At 50.3% G+C, this 8097-nt stretch overlaps 1 long non-coding RNA gene across 1 annotated transcript; it reads right to left on the bottom strand.

The window, feature by feature from the left end:
- On the bottom strand, positions 1 to 6463 carry LOC129213874 (uncharacterized). Its single transcript, XR_008579557.1, has 3 exons — positions 6249 to 6463; positions 1228 to 1276; positions 1 to 111 (listed from the first exon to the last, which is right to left on the bottom strand). It is a non-coding gene; the product is annotated as an uncharacterized LOC129213874 (long non-coding RNA).
- Between the last annotated feature and the right edge of the window lie 1634 nt (positions 6464 to 8097).

Consider the following 8097-nt stretch of genomic DNA (forward strand, 5'->3'; position numbering starts at 1 on the left):
CTTTCTTTTATTCATGAGTTTATAAACTGTCATCTCAGACTCCTTTTTTTTCTTTTTAACCTTTTCTTGGCTTTACTGTCTTAGGGTATGAAAAAAAGGATTTTTCCAGATCTGAAAAAAAATTAAGGATAAAAATGGCATAAAAACCTAATTTTTGACATGGATATAATCTAATAAAGAATCAAATGACACACAATTATCTTTCATATTAGAGATGTTCATAGTAACATCCCATTAAATGTTGGTGTAGCAAGGGGACTGTTAAAACACCATCAGCAACTGGATTACCAGAATAATTTTGGAAATGTGAACTCCAGTGTTGTCGTCATCAGCTGGAAAATACCTGGAGGATCTCTGACTTCCAGACAGAGATGGGCAGATCTAAAAGTTGGGAACCTTCCATTAGAAGTCTTTTTGCCCCTGTTAAATAACTGGACAGCAGTCTCACTTGAGGGTTCTTCCCCACGCATGAAACTAGCTGTAGGGCTAAGGTGTAGTGGGAGCACAGGAGGTCTCTATTTACAAAATCCAGTTAGCCTGAACAGGAAAACAGTCACAACTAAAGCTTAGTTTAACCTCTGTAAAGGGCTCCAGTTAGGTAACTCTTCCCATGTGAGGTTTTTCTTTCCAGTTTTGACTCTTCCTCTGCACCCTCCCCTTGGCTTTTCCCCAGATGGGTCCAACCTGTGGAGCGGAGCAGAGCACCTGCGCTGCCGCTGGTGCTGGCACCTCTGACACGCAAAGCAGCTGCAGATTAACTGGGGCTGGACGAAGTAATTCCTTGGCTGTGAAGCAGCTCTGCTGAGCCATGTAATTGATGAGCATTAACTGTTTCTCCTCTAGGAAAGGCTGAGCTGATCCAAGGCTTTGGCTCATTCATTTCTGTAGTACTGCTGAATGAGGTTCGAGCTGAGGACCTGAGATGCTCTATGATGCTGGCAGCAGTTTAATCTATGCTTGCATTATGTATACGCCTGATTGCCCAAAGATTTTACTTAGTAAAGATCACTCTAGGAAGTAGACAATAGAGGTTTTCCAGTATTTAACAAAATAACGGGCAGTTTTTGCATGGTCTGATTCCTGTATTTTAGTAGTCAATAGCGTAGCTTAACTTCCCTTCTTGCCCAAATAGACTTTAGAGGTTTCTAGCTCAAGTAAAGGAAATGGCAGGACCAAACTAGCCCTTTATTCAAAATTGAGTTTGTATCCTGACATTAAAATATATACCTGTATGCAAATTCCATCACAGCATGGAACATCAGAGCTCACCCTTTACCTGCAAGAAGGGTTGTGAATGTTATTTAATCTTCAGAACACTTTTATGACATGATTAGCAATGATCACCTGCTTTATTTTACACCTGATGAAAGTTATGTTAGTTTTGTAAAATCATTTATGAACAAAGGCCTTCAGTTTGGGGCCTGGAGCTGATCACAGTGCAGCAATGGTGTATGGCCATCTGAACACATTTTCTCGTTCTTATGTGTCAAGTGTTGCAGAATTAAAACCTCAGTGAATTAAACAGCAGCCTGATTGCTACTGATTTTGCTAACCTTTCTATTCTGCGCATGTCTGTACAAAATAGATGTCAAAGCTGGTAGCCTCGTACCAGTGCAAAAGGCAGACTATTACAACCAATAGCATCTCTGAGTTTGGCTACATCCATTTTTGATCATACATTGGATTTCTTCAAGTTTCTTTGTCCCTAGAGCAAGAGCTCACCTGCACAGGCACCTTCAGTCCCGTAGGGTCAGGCTGGAAGCTCATTGTGTCAGTATGGGAACGGGGAAGGTATATCAACGACAGTTGTAACAGTTCTCTGGAGCTCCAGTCCACCCCCCTGCTAAAGCAGGTTCACCTAGAGCACGTTGACTAGATGATCTCCAGAGGGAGGTCCCTTCCAACCCCTACCATTCTGTGATTCTGTGAAAAGTTTTAATCTTTTCTGAGCTTTGAGTGGCATTGTCAGCTGTGTTTGGATTGCGATTCAAGTTATTTGTCCATTTAAACACAAAATAATACAAGCTTTGTTCTGCAGGAAATGTTATTTAAAATGTTTTAATACTGAATCCTATAAAACCACTGTCATAGAGGTGCCATGCTAAAAGTGAAAAACCAAAACAAAACAAGTGCAGGAGCTCTGTGCGTTGTCTGTCTAAACAAACTTTTTCCCAAACTTTCTTTAAGAGCCCACTGGAAGTCAGGGATCTTGTGACAGGGAGCAGGGCTGCCAAGGGCCGCAGGAGCTTGTTTTGCAGTTGGGCCTGGAGGGATTGCTACATCCGGGAGCCGGGGTGCAGATGTGAAACACGCGCTTTTGAGGGCTGGGGGGCTTTCCTAAACAAATCTATTTCCTAAACAAATCTAAATAGATTCTCTGCCATGCACAGGGCAGAACTGCTGATAGTAATGCAGTGAACCTTCGATCTGTTGATCTGGAGCTGCTGTACACTTTGAGACCATTTTGAGAGGCGCGTGCTAAGTGCCGTAACGCCAGGGTCTCAAAGGTATGTAGGGCACTAGGACAGGAGGGGTGGGTACCGATCTCTGCAGTGCTGGGGGGTGGCTTTGCTTCCTGGGAAAAAGCTGAATCTGAAAAAGAGAAGTCTCTTACAGCCTGCCCTGCAGACAGAGTTCAAGTGCAAATCAACAGGAAAAGATGAAGTTTTGTGACAATTCGGGTCCCCCAAAAGCTATCCATCTCTGCGCCTTGTGTTAAATGGCAAATGAAACTGCTTTTTGTGGGCCCTGCGGAGAAGGATGTGTCCCTGCCCCGACACCCCGCTCACCGGCTAACCATTGCGGGTGCTGGGCGAGAGGCAATGCCTCCGGCAGCTCAGCGTGGGGGGCCGCGCACTGCCCGAAGGCGGGCTGGGAAACCCACCGCTCCCCTCACAGCTGCTCTCTGGGGCAGGAGGCTGTTTCTGGCCATAATCTCCTTAGAGGCCTGACTTTATCATCTGTTTCCCACTGATGGTGAAATAAGCACTATTGCATTGCATGGCACGCTCCACTTTGTTACCTAGTATAACTGATAAGACTCTAAATCTGCTCCTGTTTGCCTACTTAAATTATCTTCCCTCCCTTTCTTCCTCTTTTATCTTCCTCCTTCCTCAATGCCCCACTTTTTTATGATAGCCATAACAGTCTAAAGTCTGCAGCATTTTGCTTTTTGTTGTTCCTCTTTCTGCTCCAGAATGCAATACCCTAGGGTCAGCATTAACAATTCATGGTCGTACACTGATATTTCATGTTGTTTGGCTCACTGCCGGACAGTCGGGGACTGGTGGAGGGAATCGCTGCGTTTCCACCCCGTCCACGTTGGCCCCTACCCCTGCACCGGGGAGCCGGCACGGACGGTCCTCAAACCTCGAGGGCAGAGCACGACGTGTTGCTTTGCTACTAACCTGTCGCTGCTTTGCTGATTAAACTCCTGCAGCAAGTCTGAGGCCTAAATACTGTTCCTCTGTCATGATAACCAACAGAAAACGAGCATGTATGAACTGCAGCCCCATAGCCCTCCAGCGATGCCGTATCGCCTCTGCTCCTCCTGCTCTCAAGCTGACAAAGCCAATGGAGTTTGCTTTAGCAGCAATTTTTTTCCCCTTTCCCCCTCTCGTCTATAAGGAAAAGTTTCTCGCGCCCTAGATGCTGGAGACACAAATTAATGCCCTTTCATTACCTACCCATAATATACAAACCCAAAAGGTTTCTCACATCATTCTTTCAATGTTTACTAAACGAGAGACTTTGCTCTGGCAGACCTCTCCTTCACCAGCCAGAACTCACGCTGAAGGTTAACAGCTCCCAAAGTTAATGATTATCTTTCCTTGTTTGCTCAGTGTTTCAGAGTTAAAACATGTAAATACAACTCCCCTGTGTAATTGCTGTGGTCAGCCAGGGTCGAGCACTGCAGAAAACATAAACATGTCTATTAGCAGAGAGAAAGGTTACTCCCTTGCCTGGCCTCCCCAGCACGCAGAAGTGTCCGCTTGCCCAGAAAACAGCCAGCACAGGATGAAACCATCCCGCTCGGGCTGGCGATTACACACTATGAAACCCCACCTCTCAAAAACAGCGATTTCTAATCTCTCCCGAGGCCGTTAATCAGGTTTCTAATCCAGCAAAGCTGTCCATACTATAACATGCTGCGATTCCCAGGCCTTTATTAGAAAACCCTCTTGGTTACAGCATTTACTGGGTCAGGGGGCTGATGGCAACGTTTGCCTGGGCAGAAATAGCTGCAAAATGAATATTCTGTGAGACAGAGCTGAGATTGTGGTTGATGTATTGACCCGGGTGCACCTTACCTGTGAGAACTGAGTGTTAACGAAAGCTCGCCTGCATAGCAATACAAGGCAGCACCAGCTCCTAATTTGATATTTTCTGAGGGCTGAAAGCAATCTCTGTTTTTCTGAAGACAAAAGCAATAGCTGGTCCTGTCCGATTGCTTTCAAATTAGATAGAAACAGCCTGAACATGTGCAACAGCTGACGATTTCTGGGCAGCTTCACAGGAGTGGAGGTGTTGCCCCCGTACCTTGGCTAAATTCCAGCTGGGATAATTGCATCTGCCTCTTGCCCACCTTGCCCTGGGTGGCTCTCACTGTCTTACAGGACCTGATGTGTTGGTGACAGGACTGATGCGAGTAGCTTGCATGCAGCTACGTGATAGTTGCAGTATTAATGGGGATCCCTCTGGCAAAAGGCGCTATGTAAATGTAAACTCATGGCTCACAAAGCAATTCAGCGCCCTCGCGCATCGCTGTAGACAAGCAGGCTGTATTAGCGAGCCAATGGGCTGTTAAATCTCCTCCTGCTGCAGGAGCTTTAAGAGGCTCCCTGCGTCCCGGGATGATGTTTAGACTTCGAGGCTCTGGTTGAAGAGCCACAGGCTCCCAAGGGGGCTCAGCTGGCAGATGCTGCAGGGATGGTGGGGGCATCATGACAGGGGGCTGAGACGGTGCTCAGCCGTGTCTTGGCTGCTCTTTGGGGGGGGGGGGAATGCTGCTGCCGAGCCCCATCTGGGGATTTGCCTTGGTGGCTCCTGGTCCGTAGGGCTGGGATGTGCAGCCCAGTGTCCTTGTCCAGCTGGCAAACGGTGCAGCAGGGACCTCAGGCTGGTGGGCACTTTCCATGGCCCAGGGCTTGTCCCGCTTGCATGTCCCACTCTGCAAAGCCATTTTAAGCAGAACCACCACTGGTCCCGGCTTTGCAGGAACCGTTAAGAAGGTTTAAAGTCACCAAGCACTGAGACCACGGTGGTGAGTGGCAGTATGCTGCACCAAGACACCTCCCTAACACCAAACCCAGGAAGGGGAAAAAAATAGTTTAATAAAACTTGGGAAATTAAATAAGATGTGTGAGAGCCCCTGATAACTGAGCACTGCTAACATCGTTGGGATGTGCACAACCACGCGCCTTCTCTCCCCTCGCTGTCCCCAAGCACAGCCACAGCTCTGCACGCTGCAGCAGCCCGTCTGCAACGCATGTTTGGGGAAGACAATACAGCGTGTTTTGTTTCTTTATTTAGCATGTTCCTCCCGAGAGGCTCCAAGGTCTTAAACTTGGGGTTTTACTGAGCTTGCTGTTTATCTGCCTGTGCCTATGTGCGCATGAGCGTGCGCTGGGGGAGCAGTTGCGATGCAGCAGTTTCCTCCTCGGCAGGATGAGCTCCCAGGGGCCGAGGTGTCCGGAGCAGCACCGTGCACCGTGCTGCACCTGACGGCCTGTCAGCAAACACCGCAGCAGCCTCTGTGCCCCATCAGCCCTCAGCCAGCACCCGACTGCACCCACATCACGAGCAGACCAGCTGGCCTCCCCCAGTGCTGTGCTTCGGTGTTTCACTGCTGACACTTGTCCGCGTAGTTTAGCCTCATTTTGCTGTTGCTTTCCCCCAGCCCTCTCCCCTTATTAACACCGTTTAGCTGATGCTCAGGAAGTCTCCCACGCTCTTTGAAACCCAGAGCGCCTGTTGCTTCCCCAGACTCTCCCCTTTGCATCTGGCTGGCTCTGTGCCCCATCTCCCAACGGCAGCCTGTGCCCTGGCCCGTCCCCAAGCCTGTCCAGCTCCGGACTGCACACAGGAGCTGTGGAAGGGGGAGAGAAAAAAAAAAAGTTATCCAAAGATTAACACAGGGACCTGAGTAGGGCAAGTGGCGGGGGGGGGGGCTGGCATCATGCTCCTGCCCCACACTGTGTCCTGCTGGCTGGAGCCCTGTGTAGCATAGCCAAAATGAGAGCACTCACCTCTCTTGGCCGCCCACCCCGTCCTGAAAAGACCCCACAGGGGTGCGGGGCCAGCATGTCCCCAGTGCTGGATGCTGCCGGCACAGAGCAGTGACTCATGTTGCCGCTCGGGGCTCTGGGTGTGGATGTCTCACTTGTTTCTCGCCTTTGCAGCAGCAGCTTCACCTGGCCAAGGGCTTCTGGTCCCTGCCCTGCGCCGGCTGGCCGACGCTCATGGTCCTTGTACCCGGCACAGCATCTGATCGCATCAGGCCACAAACCTGCAGCAAAATACCTGCCCTATCTCTTGGTTTCCTAGAAATCTAGCAGCTGGCTTGGCAAGCAGAAACCCAGTCCACAGGGCTTGTTAATGCAACACAGCAGGGACCATTACACCAAGGCTTGCATGACGAAGCGTTTGCAGCTGTGCCAGAGGGTGGGGGGTGTTTTCTAATCTTTGCTTTTTCCATTTGAGCTATAGAGGCAAAGCAGCCCTTCGAAACAGCACAGAGGGACGCAGCCTGTGTGTGTAAGCAGGCAAATTGGGTGTTTGAGCTGCGTCCGGCTGCTGGAGCCCCAGAGCCTGTGAGGATGCCCTGCCTGTGCCTGGCAGCACCCATGGCCGTGGACACGGTTCCTCCGCTGCCAGCTTTGGTGCAGGGTGGGCAGCCGGGGGCGGCAGGCAAAGGTGTTGGGAGCTCCTGTTGGAAACCAGCCCTGACCCAGGGAAACAAGCCGTCAGGAACTGGACTGGGGCCCTTACGTGCTCAGGCTAGCAGCCTTGGAAGGAAAATACAGTGCAATGAACATAACCTGAAATGCGGCTGCAGCAATGGGATGTGGGCAGTGTGCCCAGACCATCCTTCTGGGGGGGGTTGGAGCCCCCAGACCCCTTCTCCAGCCTGACTGCACCCCTGACCATGCAGCAGCACCACCCCTTGCCATTGCTTTCCTTTGCATCTCTTGGCTTTTCTTTTCTCTTTGCCTTTTTCTTCTCTTTCTTTTTCCCCTTTCCTCTCATTTTCTTGCCTCTTTCTCCCTTTCCACTGTGCCACAAACAGGCCAAGACTGACAGCCAGGAGCAGTTACGTGCTTTGCGAGCCTCTGGTGTGCGGCAGCACCATGGCCTGACTTTGCTGGCTGGGACAAGCCCCTTCCTGGGGAGGGAAGGAGCAGCTCTGGTGCCTGCAGCTGCCTGGGAGGGAGCCTGGCCGGTTCAAGGTGCAACATCCGAGCCTTCCGACCGTACGAGCTGTTGTTCTGGCGCCTGTTAGCGAGCATTAACACACTGCAGTTTTGCCACTCAAAAAATCTCAAGACTTGTAACTAGAGCTGGGGCTTTACCCAACACTGTCGGTGTGAAGGGCTTCATGGAAACTTCTCTGGTTTCTGTGGATGTCGGCTCTGAAAAACCAAGCTTATCTCCTCTGAGCCATGCAGTAGGTCCCTAATTTGAATTATGTACAAGAGGTGAGGACAGCAGATGGGCTTTGTGAGCATCTCCAGCTTGCACATCAAGAGTTGGTGAAATCTGTTCCTGGGCTGGCCCAGCCAGGCTTCCCGGGGACTGGCAGCCAGCAGCCACATCGGTAGGGCTAATGGTTACCCCTCTTCCTCATTCTTCCTTTCTTTTTTTCAATTGTTACATAAATCAAAGCTGTACAAATGTTTGATCCCCTGCAGTGCTGGACCAAGAAGCAGAGGTGGGCTCCATCCTCCTGGGGAAATCTCCCTGTGGTTGGCACCGCCTGGCTCCAGCACTGCCTAAAATCTGGCTGAAAAATGTCTGTGCCTGGACTGGCTGCAGCCCTGTTAGGGCACGGGGTGCTGGGCGGGGACCTGCCTGCATGTGGGAAGGTTACAGGACGGA

The sequence above is a fragment of the Grus americana genome, chromosome 16 (genome assembly GCF_028858705.1).
Source record: "Grus americana isolate bGruAme1 chromosome 16, bGruAme1.mat, whole genome shotgun sequence".
Classification (NCBI taxonomy): domain Eukaryota; kingdom Metazoa; phylum Chordata; class Aves; order Gruiformes; family Gruidae; genus Grus; species Grus americana.